This window comes from Elephas maximus, chromosome 1, assembly GCF_024166365.1.
Source record: "Elephas maximus indicus isolate mEleMax1 chromosome 1, mEleMax1 primary haplotype, whole genome shotgun sequence".
In the NCBI taxonomy this organism is placed as follows: Eukaryota; Metazoa; Chordata; class Mammalia; order Proboscidea; family Elephantidae; genus Elephas; species Elephas maximus.
The window spans coordinates 180,452,103-180,473,251 of NC_064819.1; the positions used below are offsets into that span (position 1 = coordinate 180,452,103).

General features: G+C 37.6%; 1 protein-coding gene across 6 annotated transcripts in view; it reads right to left on the reverse strand.

Moving 5' to 3' along the window:
* Positions 1-21,149, reverse strand: part of HS3ST5 (heparan sulfate-glucosamine 3-sulfotransferase 5) — a 361,222-nt gene that overhangs the window by 139,910 nt on the left and 200,163 nt on the right. The window contains exon 3 of one of the 6 annotated variants that reach the window (XM_049899313.1): positions 10,396-10,442. The exons of 4 other annotated variants lie outside the window; for them this stretch is intronic. The gene's annotated coding sequence lies outside the window, so the exon portion shown is untranslated. Of the gene's footprint in view, positions 1-10,395; positions 10,700-21,149 lie in introns of those variants that run through there. One more of the 6 variants, XM_049899329.1, reaches the window with a different exon arrangement.

Genomic DNA, 21,149 nt, shown 5'->3' on the forward strand with positions numbered 1-21,149 from the left:
TGCTGAGAGTTTTTATCATGAATGAGTGTGGACTTTGTCAAATGCCTTTTCTGCATCAATTGATAAGATCACGTGGTTCTTGTCTTTTGTTTTATTTATATGATGGATTACATTAATTGTTTCTCTAACATTGAACCATCCCTGCATACCTGGTAAGAATCCCACTTGGTCATGGTGAAGTATTTTTGGATATGTTGTTGAATTCTATTGGCTAGAAATTTGTTGAGGATTTTTGTGTCTAAGTTCATGAGCGATATTGGTCATAATTTTCTTTGTGTTGTGGTGTCTTTACCTGGTTTTGGTATAAGGGTTATGCTCGCTTCATAAAATGAGTTTGGGAGTATTCCATTCTTTTCTATGCTCTGAAATAACCTTTAGTAGTAATGGTGTTAACTCTTCTCTGAAAGATTGGTAGAATTCTCCAGCGAAGCCATCAGGGCCAGGGTGTTTTTTTTTTTTTTTTGGCTGGGAGTTTTTAAATTACCTTTTCAATCACTTCTTTTGTCATGGGGTTTATTTAGTTGTTCTCCCTCTGTTTGTGTTAGTTTAGGAAGGTAGTGAGTTTCTAGAAATTTATCCATTTCCTCTAGGTTTTCAAATTTGTTAGAGTACAATTTTTCACAGTATTCTATTATGATTCTTTTAATTTCAGTTGGGTCTGTTGTGATACCACCCATCTCATTTCTTATTTCAGTTATTTGCTTCCTCTCTTGTTTTTCTTTAGTCAGTTTGGCCAGTGGTTTTTCGATTTTGTTAATCTTTTCAAAGAACCAGCTTTTGGTCTTGTTAACTCTTTCAATTGTTTTTTCTGTTCTCTATTTCATTTAATTCTGCTCTAATTTTTATTATTTGCTTTCTTCTGGTACCCAAGGGCTTCTTTTGCTGGTCTCTATTTGTTCGAGTTGTAGGGATAATTCTTTGATTTTGGCCCTCTCTTCTTTTTGGATGTATGCATTTATTGCTATAAACTGACCTCTGAGCAATGCTTTTGCTGTGTCCCAAAAGTTCTGGTAGGAAGTGTTTTCATTCTTATTTGATTGTAGAAGTTTCTTTATTCCATTTTTAATTTCTTCTATAACCCAGTAGTTTTTGAGCAAAGTGTTGTTTAGTTTCCATGTGTTTGATTTTTTTCTTTTTTTCCTTGCTTTTTCTGTTACTGATTTCTATCTTCATGGTCAGAAAAGATGCTTCGTGATATTTTGATGCTATGGATTCTGTTAAGGCTTGCTTTATGGTGTAATATGTGATCTATTCTGGAGAATGTTTCATGTGCACTGGAAAAGAAAGTATACTTGGCTGCTGTTGGGTGGAGTGTTCTGTACATGTCTATGAAGTAAAGTTGGTGATTGTGGCATTTAGATCTTCTGTGTCTTTACTGAACTTCTTTCTGGATGTTCTGTCCTTTACTGAAAGTGGTGTGTTGAAGTCTCCTACTATTATTGTGGAGCTATCTCTCTCTCTTTTCAGTGCTGTTTTTTTAATTTAATTTTATCTGTCTCCCTTTTCAATGCTGTTAGAGTTTGTTTTATGTATTTTGGAGCCCTGTTTTTTGGTGCATAAATATTTGTTATGGTTATATCCCCCTGGTATATTGACACTTTAATCATTTTATAGTGTCTTTCCTTATCCTTTGTGGCAAATTTTACTTTAAAGTCTACTTTGTCAGAAGTTAATATTGCCATTGCTGGTCTTTTTTGATTGTTGTTTGCTTGATATATTTTTTTCCATCCTTTGAGCTTTAGTTTGTTTGCATCTTTAAGTCTAAGGTGTATCTCTTGTAGGCAGCATACAGAAGGATCGTGTTTTTTATCCATTTTGTCGATCTCTGTCTCTTTATTGGTGCGTTTAGTCCATTTACTTCAGCGTGATTATTGATAGGTGTGAGTTTAGTGCTGTCATTTTGATGTCGTCTGTGTGTGGGTGTGTGTATTGTTGACAGTTTCTTTTTCTAGTTAATTTTCTGTGCTAAGTCGTTTTTCTTTATATATTTTCTTTTCCTCTTTTCATTGTTGATTTTGTATTTGTTGAGTCTTTGTTTTTCTTTATTTTGATGTGTAGGATTGCTAGTTTCCTTTGTGGTTACCTTAATATTTACCCCTATTTTTCTAAGTTTAAACCAGTCTTTTATTTTCTTTATATTGCCTTTACTTCCTCTCCATATGAAAGATCTAGACTATATTTTTAGTCCCTCTTTTTTTGTTTTAATGTTGTCATCTTTTACATAATTATGTCTCTGTTTCCCTGTTTTGAGTCTTTTAGCTTTATTTTTGTGATTTCCATATCTGGGTCGATATCTGGTTGCTCTGTCCTGTGTTCTAGTCTTGGGTTGTTACCTGATGTTACTGATTTTCTAACCAGAGGATTCCCTTTAGTATTTCCAGTACTTTTGGTTTGGTTTTTGCAAATTCCCTAAACTTCTGTTTATCTGGAAATGTCCTAAATTTGCTTTCATATGTAATTCTTGGCTGGCAATTTTTTTCCCCTCAAGGCTTTATATATGTCATCCTGTTGCTTTCTTGCCTGTATGGTTTCTGCTGAGCAGTCTGAGCTTAGTCTTACTGACTCTCCTTTGTAGGTGACTTTTATTTATCCCTAGCTGCTCTTAAAATTCTCCCTTTATATTTGGTTTTGGCAAATTTGATTATAGTATTTCTTGGTGACTTTCTTTTGGGATCTACCTTGTGCGGGGTTTGATGAGAATCTTGGATAGATATCGTCTCATCTTTTATGATATCAGGGAAGTTTTCTGCCAACAAATCTTCAAAAATTCTCTCTGTATTTTCTGTTTATCCCCCCGTTCTGGTACTCCAGTCACTCGCAGGTTATTCCTCTTGATAAAGTTCCACATAATTCTTAGGTTTTTTTCATTTTTTAAAAAAATTATCTGATTTTGCCTCAAATATGTTGGTGACAAGTGCTTTATCTTCACTCTTTCTAATTCTGACTTCCATTACCTCAATTCTGCTCCTATGACTTTCTATTGAGTTGTCTAATTCTGAAATTTTATTGTTAATCTTCTGGACTTCTGTTTGCTGTCTCTCTATGGATTCTTGCAGCCTATTAAATTTGTCATTATGCTCTTTTCCAATGTTCTTATGTTCCTCTAATGCTTTGTGTGCTGCTTGGCTTGTTCTGTGTTTTGCCTGATCTCTTGAAGAGTTCTGTACATTAATCTTTTGTATTCTACCTCTGGTAATTTCAGGGTATTCTCTTCATCTGGAAGATTTCTTGATTCTTTTCCCTTTTCCCCTGTTTGTTAATTGCTGAAGCCATAATGGTCTGCCTTTTTATGTGATTTGATATTGACTGTTGTCCCTGAGCCATCAGTAAGTTACTGTGTTTTTTTTCTTATGTTTGCTGTGTCCTAGCTTCCTGTTTTGTTTTGATATACCCAAATAGGCTGTCGAGTGAGCTTGTTCGAATTTTGGTGCCCTTGAAGCTCTAATGTCCTGTCACCAGGTGGTTAGAGTTGCTACTATATATATGAGCCCAGGAGTCCATTTACTTTTCTTGTATGGATTCAGCTCAGGTGTCTAGGTAGTCAGTCACCAAGTGACTGTGGTGCAGGCTTTCACCTACAGTCTTAGATGAGCAGGGGTGATTGGTGAAGGCATAGGTATCTGGCTACAGTAGGGGGTCATGTGCTGAGCAAGGCAGAGGCCTGACAAATACCCCTGAGAGTGTGTGAGGAATGCATGTCCCTGTCCCCTACAGCATGTAGGAGAGTGGGTTTTGCAGCCAGACTATGGACACCCAGTACTGTTGGCTGTAAGGACTGGGAGACAGCATTTATCCTTGGACCCCTGTTATGGGTGCCTAGGTGGTATGGGTGGAGCCACCAGTCTTCAGGCCCCTGATGTGGGTAGGTGAGGACCCTGTTTAATAGGCAGGGCATCATCAAATATCTCGAACCTCCCTCTCCACTATATAGCTGAAACAGTTGAAGTTAGACTTCAGGTATATACCCTGTCGTACTATGCTAATGAGGGCCTACACTGTTGAAATGGGCCCACACAGGTCTATGCAGGGCTGAACGACATTCAAGGTCTGTGGACCCCTTATGCCTATGCCTAGGCAAAGGAGCTGTTTCTGCCCTGAGTTCCCAGATTAGGGGAGCCAGCAGATTACCTTTTCCCCTGTTTGTTAATTTATTCCTTCTTCAAAGCCAGGAGAATGGTTCACAGTGCATGACATGTCCTACTTCTGGCCCAGGGAAAGCAGCTATTACTGAAGCCAACTCGGGATCTGGTGCAGAGCAGGGAGGGGTCAGGTAAATGGGAGACTGTTTTTTCCCAAAGGGGTTTTTTTTGCTCTGCATGGTAGCATAGACACAAGTACTTATCTTTTGCTGATTTTGTGCTGCTTTTCACTGATTCTGGAGCTGTGAGTGGGCCCTCTGCTCCCTGGTCTCTCCTGATGTGGAAAATGCATCCTAAACACCACTGCTTGCCTCACCACACTCGCACCAGTGGATCCAGCCTTGGGGAGCCAGTTCCCACTGGATCAGTTCTGGCAACTCCTTGCTGTTTCTGAACCATCTCTCCCACCCCCTGCCCCTCAGTCTGATTCCTTAACTTTGCCTTTGATGTTCAGGGCTCCTAAATTGTCATATATAATTGATTCACTTGTTTTTTTCAGGTCTTAGTTATACGAGGGACCACAGGAAGCAACTGACTACTCTGCCATCTTGGCTCCACCTCAATAAAATATTTTTTAAGCATATATTCTGAAATGTCTTGAGAGAGCTACAGGTATAGCACTAAATAAGTTATAAATGTGTAACAGGACATAAGTCAAAGAATTTTCCAATAAACTAACAAAGAAATCTCAAGAAATTCAGCTTCCTGTTAATTACACATACTTCCAAGTTAACTGTTGCTAGTTACCACTAAGTCAGCTCTGACTCATAGTGACCTTACAAAGAACAAAACATTGCCCGTCCTGTGCCATCTTCATGATCATTGGTATGTTTGAGTTCACTGTTTGGACTATTGTGTCAATCCATCTCCTTGAGTCTTTCTCTCATTATTTACTTTACCATTCATGATGTTCTTTTCTAACAATTGGTCTTTCCTGATGATGTGTCCAAAGTAAGTCAATCAAAGTCTCACCACCCTTGTTTCTAACGAGCATTCTGCTTGTATACTTTCTAAGACTGATTTGTTTGTTCTTCTGGCAGCCTGTCTTAGACATCTAATGCTGCTATAACAGAAATACCATAAGTAGATGACTTTAACAAAAAGAAATTTATTCTCTCACAGTCTAGTGGGTTACAAGTCCAAATTCAGGCTGCCAGCTCCAGGAGAAGGCTTTCTCTCTCTGTCACCTCTGGAGAAAGGTCCTTGTCATCAATCATTTCCTGGTCAAGGAGCTTTTTAGGCACAGGGATACCAGGTCCAAAGGATGTGCTTTGCTCCCAGTGTTGCTTTCTTGGTGGTATGAGGTCCCCATGTCTCTCTGTTCACATCTCTTTTCTATCTCAAAAGAGACTGGCTTAAGACACTATCTAATCTTGTAGATCTCATCAATATAACTGCCACTAATCCCATCTCATTACATCGTAGTGGTAGGATTTACAACACATAGGGAAATGACATCGGATGACAAAATGGTAGGCAATCATATAATACTGGGAATCATGACCTAGCTAAGTTGGCAGATATTTTGGGGGGACACAATTCAATCCATGACACAACCCATGGCATATTCAATATTCTTTTCCAACACCACACATCACAGTTCAAATGTATACAAGTTAACTACAAAATCATAAGTTTCAAAATTAAATCCTCCATATATTTTCATGTTACCCTGGGTGGTGGAAAGAGTTAAATACTTGACTACTAACAGAAGGTTGGTGATTCGAATCCAAACAGAAGTACTTTGGTAAAAAGCCTTGACAATCTGCTTCCAAAAGGTCCCAGCCTTGAAAACCCTATGGAGCACAGTTCTACTCTGCAACGCATGAGGTTGCCATGAGTTGGAATTGACTTGATGGCAATTGCCTATTTTAAACCTCACTTGGATACCCATAGGCACCTCAAGTCAACTCATATAAGACACCTACCACATCACCATTCTGACCCTCTTCTGTGGCCCTATGATTGTGACCCTACATGACTGGGGTCCTGTTTGCTCTCTAGCCTCATCTGTCCTCACTCTGCCCCACCTTTGCTCATTCAGTCATCCAGATCTTCTTCCAGTTCCTTGAGTATACCAGGCTCTTGTTCCTCTGCCTCCATCACTAGCCCAGCCAGCTTGGCTAATTTCTCTTCTTCTTTTAGATTTCCAAATGGATGTCACTTTACTCAAGGAGATTCCTCTGACAATTCCTTCTCTGGATGTGTTTTTTCTATATTCTCTAGAACCTTGTTCTCTCCAACCAAAGTCCCTGTTATCCCTTGATGTAATTGTCTCTTTACTTGCTTGCATACCCAACAGACTGTAAGCTCCTTGAAGGCTCTAACCAGGTCTATCTCATTTACTGTTAAATCTCTACCGCCTAGACCAGTGCTTGGAATGCTCTTGGTGTTCCCGAACACATTGTTCAAAAGATTAATGAATCATTTGATTGAGAAGTTCATATATAACCAATGCTTTTTTTTTTTTTCCTTCTTCTCTTTTTGGTGATAATACTAAGTGTTAATCACACTTTTAAAACATTAACTTGTTTGAATTGGCATGTATTAATGTTAATGTTCTCATTCGATTATTTCATTAAGTTTGAACAACAAGTTTCACATTTCAGTTCAAGAGCTTTCCTATACCACCTCTCTCTACATAGAAAGTGTAAGGTAGGCAACAGGAGTCATTAGACTCTGGAATATCATGCTTAACTTTGAGTTTAAGATACAGACTTCTTACGGTTAACAAGAAGAGTAGCTTGAAAGGGGAAGGGAAAAGTTATGGGCGCCAATATATAACATTTGAAATGCCTTGTTGCTTTGTATCATTTCAACATTATAATTTGGTAACTGTTAGGAAGACAGTATGACTGAAGAGAAAATTTGAAACCCAGTACCCATTAATGAGTCAAAAAAATGGAACTAGAGAATAGGACATTTTATGAATATTATTATTAGATAATCAAAAGCTTTAATAATCAATATATTCTTGAAAGGACCTTAAATCTAATGAGGCAGCTGTATGTATCAAATTATGATTATGATAAATTAGCGGAATTGGATCAGGGTTCTTTGCATCCAAAATTCAAATAAGTAATCAAAACGAAATTCCATTAGCTGACTTCTTCAGTCCACCTCTGAAATACAGGGGGCATTTATTAAGAATATCCCAAATAGCAGTATGACATGACTGTTTCCATATTTCACAATTGCCTTTGGCTAAGGGAGAGGGTGGGTGAAACCAGGGTGGGGTAGGCGAGAGAGGCAGGACACCATAGAAGGAAGAGAAGAAGTTATTTGCAAAGAGATAAATAGAATTCCAATTTTAAAAATTGCCACGGCAGTACTTTTCTTAAGTCTAGATAAAAAATACGATGAGTTTATGGAATGTTATCCTCAACAGCAAAAGTAACAGAAAAACAATTTTTATTCCCACATAAATTATTTAACACAGCTGCTACCTGTTTTACAGATTAGTGGTGGCACTGATGGACCATTATATATAAAAGAGGTTTCTTTTTATTTTTTAGTCTTCAGCCTTCAGTATTTCTTGTCTCTCTAGTATATTCTTATTTTGAAATGTATTGAAGCATTTCACCAGGAACACACATGGAGTTGTTTTCATGGTCTCTTCTGGGCTTCATGGGGCCATCATGTGGACAGTAGCAGAAAACAATTTCAAGGACAATAATGATGATGAATAAATTAAAGCACAGTATATATAGTCTCCATTGAAGAAATAAATTTGTTCTATTGAACGGTATTTTCATTTCAAGAACTGTTCTCCCCACCCTACCCCTTTCCAAAATGCTTCTTTATAGCAATTCTCATTTCAAAATGTACTTCAAATTGATTCTGAGGAATCTGAGTTCTTCACACTGTTTTCTGGCAATATGCTTTTTATCAGATCAGCAGAAACAATGTGAGAACACCTGTCACAGTAATTTCAAATGTCAATCAGCTACCAAATTATACATAAATGATCTATGGTTGCAGTGTGGTCCTTGAATGAGGGACTTCAAGACAAATGCTGTTGAAAATATAAATTGAAACACTGTAAGAAAAAGGCACTTGTATCATTTGCAAAAACTTACAGCTTTCATTTTTATCTTTAATCAAAACCAAGAGAACATTTTTGAAAGAACTCTTCTAGCTTTTCATTCACACAGAGTGTTAGACATACATGAACGCCTACACACAGGTATAGACATCATTCAGCTAAACTCCACAGGACTACAGATGGAAATGGAGTCAGATTGGCAACAAAGCACTTACTGAATCCTACTCAGAGTAAATGATAAAAATTTATCCCCTTACCTCACACCACCAAACAAAAACAAAAACAAAACAAAACAAGACAAGAAAAGGTATAATTATTGAACATGTATAAACTGATTGGCTTATACCAATTGACCCAGGGTGACTCCTGTACGTATTAGAGTAGAATTGTGCCCCATAGGGTTTTCATGGCTGATTCTTTTGGAAGAAGATGGGTAGGCTTTTCTTCCAAGGAACCTCTAAGGTAGACTTGAACCACCAAACTTTTGGTTAGCAGCCGAGCACTTCACTGTTTGTATCACCCAGGGACTGAACATACATAGGCTTTTGAAAAAGCATAGTGAAAGCTTCTAGGTTGCAAATCTATTTTTATGTCCTGCATCCTAATTCTTTTCTCTAGTCTTAACCTATATGCTAGCCACTTCTAAGAATTGGTATGCTCCCCAGGTGATTCTATGATACAGAGTTGAGAGTTCTTCTCTAAAACCTTCTTTTGCTCTGGAGTTAGCAACAAGCTTCCTACCCATTTTCCATTTCAGTCTTTTGTGCACGCCAGCATTTCCCTCATGACCTTAGGCCTTTCCCACGGACTTCAAAGTTAGGCTGTATTTTCCTATCCCATCTTCCCTCCTGTCCTCAGAACTGTAATACAACTCTACTGTATTTTGAATGTGCAGTATTAAATATTTTAATATCCATATTCAAGGAAGCAAGTACGTATCACAATAAAGTTTACATCAATATGATATGAAGGTCAATGGAAAACCATATCCTTTTACTATTAGATTCTGTATATTTCAGGCTTAAATCTATAGGAACTTAATGACACGGTATTATGATAATGCCGATATTCCTATAGGTTTTATTTTTTAAAGAGTGTATGTAATATTCAGTCCTGGTGGTGCAGTGGTTAAGAGCTCAGCTGCTAACCAAAAGGTCAGCAGTTCAAATCCACCAGCCACTTCTTGGAAACCCTATGGGGCAGTTCTACTTTGTCCTATAGGGTTGTTATGAGTCAGTACTAACTCAACGGCACCCAGCAACAAAAATATTCAGGTGAGGCCCAAATGGATCTAACTATCCATCTGCTACTAATATAAAGGAGTAAGCTTAGCAATGCTCAACCTTTGAAAAGCAATAAAGAACACTCTTAAATGCACCTTATTTCTATACTCCAGTAGCACATTATAGTACTCTTTGTCAGCACTTTATTGGTTTCACAAAAATAAAAAATAAACAATGAGGTCTTTACTCTGAAATCTATTTCTAGAATTTCTCTTGCTAACAAAGGACTTAGTCCTATGAGAGGTGTTCTAGTTAGAAGAATTTCTTTTTGTAGGAGCTTATTTGCTATTTGAAAGGTTGTATTTATTTGGCACTTTAGATTTATAAATGTACGTTAAAAGCAACAAACTCTGTAAAATCATACTTTTTCATGATACATATGGTAAATCTAAAAGAAGGAAATTTATTGAAATAAGAATACTTTTCTGTAGCTGTGCAAAACCAATCATTTATACATTTGTACGGGAAGAAGAAATCATAACTTCATTTAAATATGAAAAAAATTGGAATAAGTTCAGTTTGCTTTCCGCATTGTTTCTAGTGGTTATTTATTTACTGCAATTGCTTATTCACTGAAGCTTTGCAAAAACACATACTCTCACTTTTTTCCTTCCTGTTACTTAAGCCTACATTGATAGGCACCTGATGATAGTGCTTCTCTTAGCTGTTTTGGCTTTGGACTGTACATATATGAACACAGGGTAACCCAAAGGGATAAAGAGAAAAAAAGGCATATTTCTAAAGCAACAAAGGAGTGGCCCGTTTCACCACACTGTCACTGAAGAGATGTGTCTTGGTGAATGGATTTTTAGATGTGAAAAATGGTTTATTAGTCATAACCAAATCTATTTACCAATCAGCCCTGCATATGGCTGACAAACACCATAAAAAACATGGTAAATGGCCACAAAACCAAAATCAAACCTACCTTCCAATTATTTATTCATCCAGAGTCCACAAATTTTCACGTGTATTCTGAATCAAGAAGAAAAGACCAGTGAGGACAGGGGAATAGGGGAAGGAGAACACACGCATACACAGCAACACTAAGAGGCCGCAGGGCTACCCTACACACGCCTGTCACAAACGTTCACAAGGGGCGCCTGCAACAGGGAGGTTCCATTTCAGACATGGATCATTGTGAAGCTACAGTTACCCAACTTCTTTTACAATCTGCTTTCCTTTTGTCAGCCTGAGGTCTTTCAGAGACAAGATTCCAGGAAAGCAAATAAAACTGTATAGGACAATGGACAGATCCAGGTGCACTTCTTTTTAGGCTAAGAAAGTTGTCTTTATATGAAGCCTGTCTCTGTGAAGGGATCGGATGGGGGAGAAAAATTTTTAGAAGATAAGGGTAATAATTGCTTTTTTTTACAAAATGCTATGTCAAATAAGAGGTTTTCATGCATTTTTGAAAAAGAAATGAGCAATATTTACCATACATGTAACAAGCTATTTGAAAAGTATGTATTTTCTTTATTTAGCTCCTTTTTCACATATTAACCACTCATAGTCATTGTGTTTTTGCCCAAGAACAAAAACTTTTTGGATATAGAACATGGCTGGGGACTCAGGGGCCTGCCAACTCCAGGTCATTGTCATTAGCCTCATAACTCTTCTTGTGTAGAATTTTCTTTCCCATGTTGTCCACTGCTCTTTCTCTATCACTTAGATTAGTACCTGGCAGATAGTAAGTACACAATTAATATTTGGGGTATGAATAAATGAATGAGTTCTCTGATTTTGGCTATTAGGTACAGTCACCATTCATTAAGCCACACACTGTGCCAAATACTAATAATTTAATATCTAATCATTTAATCTTCACAACACCTATGTGATAAAGGCATCTACTATGTGACTATTTTGTGCATTACTCACTTACATCCGGCAGTAACAAACACTGAGGAGTGAGGCAAAAATAACACTGGCTATGATGGCATTTTCTCCATTTTTAAGCTTAGTAGTGCAGTAGTTGCATCAGAATGAGGTGGCTAAGTAACTTACCTAAAATCTTAACAACTTGTAGAAGGTAGGGAAGGTATTGGGCCTAGCTAGTTTAATTCCAAAGTTTGAGTTCTTATTTACTATGCGAAATTATGGTTCAATCCTGGTCAGTTGGTGACTCTACTCCATCCACAGTGTCTGTCTTGCCTTGTACGCCCACTCCTCACTTATTGACATGGTTAGGCTCCAAAGAACAGGTGATTATGTGACAATGGGAGTTATGGTAAAATGGAGGATGACCACATCAAATTACAAAAATGAAGGATGGTTACATCATTATAAAAATGCCAAATTACATCATTACATAAATGCCAAATTATATCATTACATAATTGCCAAATTACATCATTATGTAACTACCAAACCACTGAGAATCATGGCTCAGCCAAGTTGACACATAACCTTAACCATCACAGCCAGCGTTACTCTCACCTCACACCTCAGCATTCGTTACTGCCAGATGTACGTGGTTAATGTGCAAAATAATTGGGCAGTAGATTTTTTACTATTGTTGTAAATGCAAAATGCTGGATAATGAGATAGTTGCTAAGTTTTATCTCTGGTTCTGGGGATCTTTTACTGCACCTGAGGCAAGCTTTGTTTAAACATTCTGTTTTCCTCAGTATATCCTTCTAGTACCTTTCTGGGCAATCCATCTGGGACAGTGTTATGAATGAATTGTGTCTCTCAAAAAGATAAGTTGAAGTCCTAACCCGTGGTACCTGTGAATGTGACCTTTTTTGGAAATAGGGTCTTTGAAGATGTTATCAGATAGCATGTGGCCATAGTGGAGTAGGTGAAGTAGGGTGGCTCCTAATGTAGTATGAGTGGTGTTCTTATGAAAATAGAAGAGACAGAGACAGACAGAGAGAGAAGACGTTCATGTGAAGACAGAGACGGTGATTAGAGTGATCTACAAGCCAAGGATTGCCAAGTGTTTATGATGAACCATTGAAAGCTAGAAAGAGGCAAGGAAGGCTCTTTCCCTAGAGCCATCAGAAAAAGAATGGCCCGAGAGGACACCTTGATTTTGGAATCCTAGCCTTCAGAATTGGGAGACAATGTTTCCATTGTTCTAAGCCATCCAGTTTGAGGTATTTTATTACAGCAGCCCTAGGAAACTAAGACAGTAACAACCAAATACATCCCATTTCCCTGCTTGTAATCATCTGATTCATTGTCACACCAGCTGGAATAGCTTCTTTGCTACTTTTTGGGTTCTTGCAGTGTTTTGGCCTCAGTAATTTAGGGATAAAATATGCACATCTAGGTCAAATGTGGAGCCCTGGTGGCACAGTGGTTAAGAGCTTGGCTGCTAATCAAGAGGTCAGAAGTTCAAATCCACCAGCCACTCCTTGTAAACCCTATGGGGTTTCTACTCTGTGCTATAGGGTCTCTATGAGTTGGAACTGACCCATGGCAATGGGTTTGGTTTTAGGTCAAAAGTGTTGGATTTGAGAAACTGTTCAGATTTCTTCAGTACCCAAGTCATTCTGCCTAACAACAATGACCTCCCTGGGGTTTCTTCAGAGTTTTTAGCAATGTGGTGCAGAACATAGGGTCAGGAGTCACAGACCTGAGACCTATTCCTCTTTCTAGCTGTGTAACCTTGATTAGGTGGTAAAATTCGCAATATATATATATATATATATATATATATTTAAATTGTTTTTTAAATTTACCAAATCATAAATATCTCCTGATTCCCAAAGGGCAATTTCATACATATCCAATGGCCTAATATAGTTTCCAATGGTCACCACATCTATATGCTATTTTCTCACATGTAACTTTGAGAACTCTGGATTTGGGTGGGCAGTAGACCTTACTATAACTGTAGATCATTCCTTGGGATATCATAAGTATTTCCTGGAATTCTCAGTTAAGTCTTAGAACCAGAAATCATATTTTGACCTAGTTATTACAAAGCTTCTGTACCATAGGAAAATAAATGAAGCCTATGACAGTCTCTCTTTAGTAACAGTGGCCTTATTTTCTGAAACTTGTATTAAACTGCCATTAGGGTAGCAGTGAATCTTGTAGGAGAACAGGGTACATGGCATCATGACCTGCACTAAGATCTGAAAATGATTTTGTAAACTGAGTCATTGTAGACATGACTAAAATGTCAAGGAGTCCCGGTACAGCAGTGTGTAAACATTTTAAAAAATAGCTTCCTTTTTCAGGCAAAAATAGACCTCCTGACTCACAAATACTCTTTCTTCAGGGAACTTAGGTAAATCTGACTGTGTGTACCCCTGTGTCTCTTTCTGTGTGTCTGTGAGCTTCCTTGAATTGCAAAATGTCTCTGGAGAGAAACTATTTCTTTATATCGTCCATTAGTATTTACTTATAACACCATTCACATTTAAGACACAGTAGTATTGGTTTTTTACCTATGATTAAAAACTATCTAAACATAAGTATCCATAGTAAATGCAAAGGCCTTATTTAACAGAATGAGAATGAGTGCAAGTGAACATTGTGGTGTTTATAGGCATTTCTTGGAAAGACTATAAAAAGTCTATTACAATTAGATTTTCATATAATTACTTACGAAAATAAAATACATATTACTTATTTTATAAAGAAGAGAATGATCATCCCTAAGCTGTTATCAGATTCTGAATTTAGACAAGAATGCAAATTTCAAGCAGAAAAAGTAATTACTTCATGCAATGAAGTAAATAAGGTTTTCTATTGTTAGAAAACTCTGTAATAACTACTTCAATTTGTTTAATTTTATTTCAGTTTCTCTAAAAGGCTAAGATACAAAAAAAAGCAAACCAAACTCACTACTGTCAAGTTGATTCTGACTCAGAGATAAGGGGACAGAGGTAAGAGATTCCATAGAGAATTGTCCTGGATAAGGGACTTGAAGATCTGAGTTCTTGCTTTGGCTCTGGGGCTAAACAGTTTTGAGAACATTGGGCAGAATTCTAAATCTCCCAGACCCTGAGTTTCCCTGTTGGCAAAAGGAGAGGATAAAATAAGTTTAGATGAGCTCTGAGGTCTTAGGGTTTCTCAGAGTCGGTGATTCTAGGAGGTTATTTCTATTACTAGAGTCAATGGAGTTAATTTCCATGAGCAGGGGAGACAGTAAAGGTTATTCTAGGTGAATATTATCCTCCATGGTGTCACATGAATGTAGAGTAGCTAAAGCGAAAGGAAAAAATGATGAAGTAAAAGAGCTGAATAGAACATTTCAGCTCCAACAGAAAAAGTAAAAAAATGAAATGCACAAAGATCTGGAGTTAGAAAATGAAAAAGGAAGAACATGCTCAACATTTCTCAAGCCAAAAGAACTGAAGAAAATATTCAAGCTTCGAGTTGTGATACTGAAGGATTCTATGGGCAAAATATTGAATGATGCAGGAAGTATCAAAAGAAGATGGAAGGAATACACACAGTCACTGTACCAAAAATATTTGGTTGACGTTCAATTGTTTTGGGAGGTAGCATATGATCAAGAACCGATGGTATTGAAGGAAGAAGTCCAAGCTGCACTTAGGGTACTGGTAAAAAACAAGGCTTCAGGAACTGACAAAGTATCAATTGAGATGTTTCAACAAACAGATGCAACGCTAGAAGCACTCACTCATCTATGCCAAGAATTGGAAAACAGCTACTTGGCCAACCAACTGGAAGAGATCCTTATTTGGGCCCATTCCAAAGAAAGGTGACTCAACAGAATGTGGAAATTATCAAACGATATCATTAATTCACACACAAGTAAAATTTTACTGAAGATAATTAAAAAATGGTTGCAGCAGTACATTGACTGGGAGCTGCCAGAAATTTAAGCCAGAGTCATAAGAGGGCATGGAATGAGGGATATCATTGCTGATGTCAGATGGATCTTGGCTGAAAGCAGAAAATACCACGAAGACATTTATCTGTGTTTTATTGACTATGCAAAGGCATTCAACTGTGGGGATCATAAGCAACTATGGAAAACATTGCAAAGAAAGAGAATTCCAGAACACTTGTGCTCATGAGGAACCTGTACATAAACTGAGAGGTAGTAGCTCCAACAGAACAAGGGGACACTAAGCAGTTTAAAATCAGGGAAAAGTGTGCACCAGGGTGTAGCCTTTCACCATATTTATTCAATCTGTATGCTAAGCAAATAATCTAAGAATATGGTATAAGAATGTGGCATCAGGATCGGAAGAAGAGTCATTAACAACTTTCAATACACAGATGACACAATTACTTGCTGAAAGCAAAGAGGACTTGAAGCACTTACTAATGAATATCAAAGACCACAGCTTTCAGTATGGATTACACCTCAAAATAAAGAAAAAACAAATCCTTACAACTGGACCAATAACCAACATCATGATAAATGGAGAAAAGACTGAAGTTGTCAAGGATTTCATTCTACTTGGATCCACAGTCAACACCCATGGAAGCAGTAGCCAAGAAATCAAACAACATATTGCATTGGGCAAATCTGCTACAAAGACCTCTTTAAAGTGTTAAAAAGCAAAGATGTCACCTTGAGGACTAAGGTGCACATGATGACCCAAGGTATGGTATTTTCAATCATCTCAATATGCATGCAAAAGCTGGACAATGAGCAAGGAAAACCAAAGAAGAATTGATGATTTTGAGTTATGGTTCTGGCATAGAATACTGAATATACTATGGACTGGCGAAATAACAAACAAATCTGTCTTGGGAGAAGTACAGCCAGAAAGCTCCTTGGAAGCGAAGATGTTTAGACTTTGTCTCATGTATTTTGGACATGTCATCAGGAGGGATCAATCCCTGGAGAAGGACATCGTGCTTGGTAAAGTACAGGGTCAGCAAAAAAGAAGAAGACCCTCAAGGAAATGAAATGACAAAGCGGTTGTGACAATGTGCTAAAGTATAGCAATGGTGGTGAGGGTGGTGCAGGACCAGGCAGCATTTTGTTCTGTTGCACATAGGGTTGCTATGAGTCAGAACTGACTCAACAGCACCTAACGATAACAACAATGTGGTCACAGTGGCTAACCTTGTCATTAAGCAACACACTCCAGGTAGCATCCATTAGTTACTCTAGCCTAGCAGAAGCTGCACTTCCTGGTTCCTCACTCCAGTCTGTAGCTCATTACTTACAATGGTCTTTCACCAATGTTTGGAATTTGCACATACCCTATAAGGCGCTGTGTTATGCTGGGTTCTCTAGAGGGGCAAAACCAATGAAGCAAAACCAATATATAAAAATATATATAGAGAGAGATTTATTTCACAGAAATGACTCACACAGTTCTGGGGGCTGGCGAGTCCCAAATCCATGGGTCAGGAGTCAGGCTGGAGGCTTCTCCTGACTCACGTGGTTCCGGGGGCTGACGAACCCAAGATTCACCGGCCAGACAGCAGGTTTCTGGCTCATGAGTCTGCGGACGCTGGTGAACTCCAAAATCTGCAGGTCAGACACTAGGCTGCTGACTCATGTCCCAAGAACCGGAGGTCAGAGAATGACAAATTGGATGCAGGGTCCAGAAAGGGCAAGCTTTGTCTGAACATCCCTATATATTGGATGCAGGCCACATCTCCAAGGAAACTCCCCTTTCAACTGATTGGTTGCTCACATCAGATCACAAAATGGAGGATGATTACCAATATCTGCCAAACCACAGAGAATCATGGCCTAGCCAAGTTGCCATACAACCTTAAGCATCACAGGCACCAACATGTTTTCCTCAAGGAATACTACTTTGACCTCCTGGTAGACAAAGCCACATAGCTTATGATATGGTCTTATACAAGACTAAACAAGAAATTTCCATCATAGATTCAGCACTATTGATAACTATAACCACTAAACCAAACATCTATGTAATTATTTGTTTCGAATCTGTCTTCCTTTCTCTCCTTCTCTGTATATGTATGTATCTATCTATCTATATATATATATACACATTTTTTTTTTGTGTGTGTATATATATATATGTTAAGTTTTTAAAATTTGGCTTATTTTTTCCATTAAAAATGCACATAGATTAAAGGGACAGTTCTATGGGGCTTATTAGGAAAAAAAACTCTCTGCCCACTCTGACACCAGTTCCTGCTCCCCAGAAGCAACCATTTTTGATTCTTTTAGCTGAATATTTTGGCTGTCTTTGTGAATCTCAAGTTTTGCCTTGAATTTTATTGCTTTTTCTTGAATTTTTGGTTTTAAGCATCAAATATTGCCTCTCCTCTATGGAAGAGAAAACTATAGTTCCCTTTAACACCCACCCACCACACTTGCTACACCGATCAAATATTTTTGTCACTCCATTCTCCCAATACAGTTAGACCTATAGTGATTATTATGATTATCATCAATACATTATTGTTTTTGCTATATAGTACCGTTTCCAGCTAAGTCATGTAGTATACTGTGATTGTGCCCCTTTTTGCACAAATCTCCACTGTCTCCGAGTTAATAATTTTCTTGTTCAGTTTGCATTGTCTTCAGTGTACAGTGAAACCCGTGAGAGCCATCACACAATGGAACTGTCTTGTTTTCCCAGGTCCCGCAAGTTTTCCACCTCTGACGGGGTATAGTCTTACCACTTTTCTATCGCTCATTTTAGTGGAAAATGATTTAGCTGCCTTCTCTGACAGGTTTTTGCCTTATACAAGTTCCAGCTTTTGTAGGTTTTACTGTATTTATCACTATTTCAATCCCAGCCCTTCCCTAATAGCGCAAATCTCTCGTTATGTTTAAATACATCAGATATTCTATCACTTTCCTTCTTCTTTGGAGAAATATCTTGGAGCAATCTGTCTGGTTTCATTAGGAAATGGTTGCTGCATAGATATCATCGTGGAATTTCGAGTGCTTTTTCTTGGTTTAACTCCCCCCCCCCCCTTTTTTTTTGATTCCTTGGATCCTATGTGTTTTTCTTTCTCTCTGATTTGGTGAAATATATCCTCCAAGGGCTTAGTCAGAAAGGGTACACGTTAAAGTAAAATTTTCTTGGATTTTAAATACTTGACAATATGATATTGTGAGGTATATCTACTCTCACCAGAAACCAATACTGCCACTGGACATAGAATTCTAAGTTAGAAATAATTTTCCTTCAGTATTTTGAAGGCATTTATTCATTATCTTCTAAAAAAAAATTTTTTTTTCTAGCTACCCATTATTGCTCTTGAGAGGTCTGATGCATTTGGATTCTTTACTCATGGTCAAACCTGCATTTTTGCTCTGGAATTTCATAGGATTTTTCTCTGTCCTCTGTGTTCTAATAATTTCTGATGGATGTGGTATATTTTTATTCACTGTGCTGGGCACTCCATGGGCCTCTTCAGTCTGGAAACTGATGTTCTTCATTTCTGAGAATATTCCTTTGATGATTTCTTCCTCTCCATTTTCTTCATCATGCTGGGGAATTCTCATTATTCATAGCAGGATCCTTGGACTAATTTTTAAAATTTTAATCTCTCCTACTTTCCATCTCTTTATCTTCTTGTTATATTTTGCTGGGAAAATGCCTTAACTTTATCTTTCAACTCTCTTATTTACTTTTTCATTTCTGCTATTATAATTTTAACTCCCAAGCACTTCCTTTTTTGTTCCTTGAACATGCCTCTTTTATAAGCACTTGGCTGCTAACCAACAGGATGGCAGTTTGAACCTACCCAGTAGCTCCACAGGAGAAAGACCTGACGATGTTTCCGTAAAGATTACAGCCAAGAAAATCCTACAGGACAGTTCTACTCTGTCACACGGGGTTGCTATGAGTCGGAATCGACTCGACAGCACCCAACAACAACTTCTCATTTCACCGAGGCTGTATGTTATTTCTTCACATAATCTCTGTAGGGTGTTGCTGTCTCTTTTTGTGTCTATTTTTCAAATTAGATAGCTTCCTCAAACATGGGTTGATCTTTTCCTGTCTACTCATATTTTTGCCTAAAGAGCTTGTGAGAGTGCAAGAAATGTATCAACTGTGCTTCTTCACCCTAGGGTCATCTGGCTGGGCTGTTTCCTTTGGAATCTCCCATCTCAGTATCCTTATGGGTTTTATTTTTTTTGGACTGATCAAATTTCCCAAAAAAGACTATTAAATCCCATTCCTGGAGAGTTCCGATTGCCAGATTCTTGGAGTCCAATCAAGAAGGTTGTGGGTCTCGGCATTCCGTAAGTAAACTATCACTTAAACCCATTATTTTCAGTGCTCTTTCTTCTGCCTGATGTTCTCAAGCTCATTGACTCTGTTTTGCTCTAGTCATTGTGTGAAACATCAGGGTCATAGCTGCATAGATAAGTGAGGGAACACGGGGTGTGTTTGGCTGCTCTTAGTCTTTTTGTTAAGCTCATATTCACTCCCTATTTTCACAGCTATACAGTGAGGCCAATTTATGAGTCTTTCAGGAGTGCTTTAATGGAAATTGGATTGCTTTTGGACTACCTACTGCAAGTCTTAGGATTCAGCATTCTTAGGTTTGCTTAACTAGTTTCCACTTGTTTATACGCTCTCCAGTTTTTTGTTGTTGTTGCTGTTTCCTATCCCCCTTCTTTTTGTCCTTGTAAGACTGTGCCTTAATTTTTTTTGCCTTTTTGTGATTTTAGTAGGGGTTTGGGGGGAATCAATACACCAAGATTACTTTGTTCACCATGGCATCCTAAGTACAGAGTGTAGCGCCTTGCACTTAGAACATCCCTAATAAACGTCTGTTAATTGATGTCACCATGTATAAATTTTTTTTTAAAATCTTCCTCATGTGAGTAAAGCTCCATCATTTGAACAAATTCTCTGAATTGGTCCTATGCAGACACTTCCAAATATTATAACATAAAACAATATATGGAACTTTTGAGTCTTTTAGAACTTTGCTCTTGTAAAGAATACCTTTTTGGAGCTAATGCACCATCTAGACCAGAACTGAATACCAATTTCCAATGATGACAAAGAGCTTCTCTATAGCTGATATTGCCATCTGTCCTGGTTTTCACTTAACACGTGTATTAGTTGTTTGAATAGATTCTTGAATGATGAAGGTCACATTATGCTGCCCTTTGAGTATGGGGTCATCATGAATAGCCTCAACCTGCAGCTGTGGCCAAAGAGAAAATGACTTGAACTGTTGACAAATGCTCTTGGTCCAGACTTAATAGGTAGTCTAATAACATTAGATATAGAAGATTTGGACAAAGGAAAACATGGACTCAAAGGACCTCACTGTATATATCCTGACATTTTTCTTCTTAAAAAATTTCTTCAAAATATACCTGTGTAATTGCGTAAAATTAGACCTGTGTAATTGTGTGGTCTCTCTTCTACTCTCTTTCCTTATGTTATTTAAAATCACAGAATAATTTTTATAAAATTAAAATATACTTAAAATTGTTAATTATTGTCATTCAATCATGCTTTATTGGTTATTAACATACGATGCTATACAATTAGACTTTTTAGTCTACTTGAAAAAAGAACATATAAAAATAGGCCCCTTGCTTTATTAGGGAAATAATAGGTAAATTACCTAATAATAGGTAAATAATAGGAAATAAACTTGACTTATTTGTGCTGAAATAAATGTCAAGTTCAAAGTGGGAAAAGACGACATGAAAATCCAATTCTATGATAATCAGTCAAAGCAGATGATTTCTCTAAAAATAAAATAATAAATGTTGGTTAAATGAGGAAAACTTTATCTCCATTTCAGTGGGAGCACTGTGTTGAA